Genomic DNA, 3,661 nt, shown 5'->3' on the forward strand with positions numbered 1-3,661 from the left:
TTTTTTTTTTTTTTTTTTAACGCTTTGATGTTGTTCCCTTTTAACTTTGATTCGTTTTTATTTTATTTTTTTTCAATTTATACAACTCTGTCCGGCTCATATCGGCCCACTTTGTTTTTGTTCTTTACCGCGTCTGACCGGTTGGCCTTTCCGCCGCTCTGCCGCTTCTTACCCCCCGTCGCTTCTCCATTGGGCACTTGTCCATTGGAAGGAGATTGTCCCAACGGTGCCACATATATATAGGGCATTCTTACATTTCAGTTTTTTTTTCTTTTCTGTGCCCACTTTTTAATTCCTTTTGTCGGCAGTTGCGTTCCCTTCCATTGAGCACACATTTATGTGGCTGTACAATATCGCCCCTGTCTGATAGGGTTTGAATTTTCCCCACTGGCAGATTGGCGTATAGAGGCAGGTTTAAGAGGAAGTGACTTGGAAGAGAGTCTTTACCTCTACACACAACATTGGCCGTACGCACTGGTGTGTCAACATGGGTATAATATTATGAACCGGGTTTTACGATGGCAAAGGAAAAAGGAGCACCCAAATAAAGCACAGCACAGTGGAGGTAGAGCCGTAAAAGAGGATAACGGCGCGTAGTGCAAAAAACGCTTGCGAGGTTAACCTTTGCGAGGGACACCACACCGAGAGGGTTGTTAACCAGCGAGCGTCCCTAGGTGTGCAACTCGGAACATTTGCCTGCACGTAACCACCTCTTACTCGACATGGTTCAGAAACAATTGTCACTATTTCCATTTTTTTCTTTTTTTAAATTGAAACAAAAATTGCCTCTTCTTCGCAGTAATGTTGGGTGGAGGACCTTAATCGATCCTTCATATTGTATACATGTATATATTTCTTATTTATTTTGTTGCAACTGAGCGAGGAAACATTAAGTAAAAGTGGTACAGAAGTCGTGTTCTCTCTAGGCTGCATTATGTGGAGAGCAAACAAGTTGATAACACTCAGGTAAATACATTTTTATTGTGTAGTTTTATACCGTTATGGGGGTTACGTTAGAAGGAGCGATGTTGCACTTCGTATAAAGAAGAACGGCGATAGGACTTTTCTTTTACTTTTTTTTCTTTGTGACACCTTTCCATGATGCAGAAAAAGCTGCTGAACAAAAGCGCTTTTTTTGTTTCAAGCGGGTCGGCTAAATATATATGAACATATGTATTTATTCCACATTTTGTATAACAGTAAGGCCTACTTCTCTTCTATTGTATACCTACTTGGCACGGGTATATAAAACCTAATCCACATCATCCATCGCTGTTTGGGGTGCCTCTACCCGCCTCTTTCCTTATACCGCGGTGTGCGTGCGTGCACTTGTGCATGCGCGGTTCCTGCCATTTAGCGCCCTTTGAGAATTTTTGTTTTTTTTTTTTTTGTTTTTTTTTTTTTGTTCTTCCGCGCGGTGTTGGCGGCGTCAACCGGGCACTCTGCAACAAATTGCCGGTGCGCCGACCGTCACTTATTTTTTACCAATCGCCAATTAGAGATTCATTCACCTTTTTTTTTGTTTTTATTTTTTTTTTTGAGCCCTCGCAATGTTACCAGCGAGACGAATCACACAATAGCCATCTCTACCCCACACGGCAACTGCAAAATTCAAAAAGCCGAAAAAGGGGGCAAACCGCAAAAACCGTCGTTTTTTTTTTTTTTTTTTATCACATTGCCCGCCGTTGCTTTTTTTTCTATCACTTTTTTTTATCATTGTTTTGGCTTCGTCATTGTCGTTACATGTTTTTTTTTTTACTTCCATCATTTTTCACTTTTTTTCTTATTTGATTCATTTTTCCATTTTTTTTACTTCTTCACCTTTTTTACATCCTATTCGCTCTCCTCCATCCGCCCCCCTTCTGAACATGTCACTTTGTTGTTTTCAGTTCTAAAGGGCAGCTCTCTCGTATAGCGAAAAATAACCCATTTTCCATCGCGTCATTTTTTATTTTTTCTTTTCGCACTTGTACATATAATAAGAAAGATATATATATATATATACGCGTAATACATGAAATATAATTACAACGTTTATAAAAAAAAAAAAAAAATAAAAAAAAATAACAAGTCCCATCAAACAAGTCAGTTGTTTAACGGAACAACACGTGTTGTGTTCCCCCCAAATGCATAAATCACCGTTTTGCTTAAAAGAGCTCCATGCATAAAAGGGAGTGTTCATATGTATATTAGAAAGTACGCATATATATTCTTTTATATATGTATATATATATATATATATGTACGCTTCATGTGCCTTGTGCCACTTTTTGTGACCTCATAAAAAAGAGTAGAAGTAGTATACCTACCATCAGCGAACTGTATTTGCATTTGTAACTCTACGTCTCTCCATGGACACTTTGAGTAGCTGACTGGGCCCCACCTCTCTCCTACCGGGTTTGTGGATGCTGCGTTGCCATTTTGATTCTTCATTTGATTTGCCCTTTTCCCCACGCGGCACGTCTCACGCACCTGTTACTTGTATACATATTTGTGCCTCTCCTCTAATCCCTGCATGGCGAGTCATCAGTTATGAATTTACCGCGGTGCATTCGTATAGGAAAAAAAAAATATATATAACTGTTTCTCACGTCCAGCCTGAGTTATATGCATAAGTCATTTCCACCTCCATGTAGACGCCATACCTTTTTATGTAGTTTTGCGTCCATTGGGTTTTTTTTTTTTGGTGATGTGTATGTGCACTCTCCTGCTTGCGTAGAAGTTCGCACGGGGCTGTGTTTTTGTGTTTTATACCTTTAGTGTTTACATGTGGGCACACTGATGTATGTCCACATTTTTATTCACGTACGAGAATAGCCGCATATAAGAAAAAAATTAATTGTAGGCCCTGCCCCGTCTGCATGTCTGTGTGAGCACCAATTTTGATGTCCCCAATTGTCGTGTGCAACAATACGTTTTTTATTTCTAACTCGCGTTGTGCTTAGTCACATTTTAGCAGCGTCACCACGCATAGCCTGATATGACGAGCGCGTTTTTATGGAGTACACGTTTGTGCTCATCGTGAAAGGATAAAGGAGAAAAAAGTGCGTTGCTGTGTGGCAGCCGTGTGTCGCGTGTGTGGTTTCTGCATAATGCCTTAGTGGCACCTTTAAAAACTGCATGCGAGGGATCGAGTGAGACCACTGTTTTGTTGTGTACATACACGTAGGGGTAAGAAGCGGACACGCGAAAAGGGTGAGGGTTATACAATAGTACACACACTTCACATGCGAAGCAAGACTTCATTTTGTCTCGGAGCGTGCATGGAGAAAACGACAAAACGAGAGGGTAAAAAAAAAAAAATGACTGTCTGAGGTTTTATGATTGTACCATTCTGCTATTTCGTTATTTTTTTTTATTGTTTTTTTTTTTTTTTTTTTGTGGTAGCCTCCTTGGTCCACCCCTCATTTTTGTCACCTCATGATCATCAGCTGCAGTGACAGAAGTGTGCATGTCGTACATATGTGTGTTACATATAACTGCTCTGTGAAAATTTACGTGTATGTACGTGCCCCTCCCACATTCTCATCCGTATAGCATCCCGCGGGGGTAGAAAACCCTTTTGACGGTATAATTCACGTAATTAAATAATTTTTCTAATTAAGAAAAGGCCCCCCCCCCCTCCTACAGAGGTGTTCCTTTTTTGCACGTCGTTTTTTTT

The sequence above is a fragment of the Plasmodium fragile genome (genome assembly GCF_000956335.1).
Source record: "Plasmodium fragile strain nilgiri unplaced genomic scaffold supercont1.57, whole genome shotgun sequence".
In the NCBI taxonomy this organism is placed as follows: Eukaryota; Apicomplexa; class Aconoidasida; order Haemosporida; family Plasmodiidae; genus Plasmodium; species Plasmodium fragile.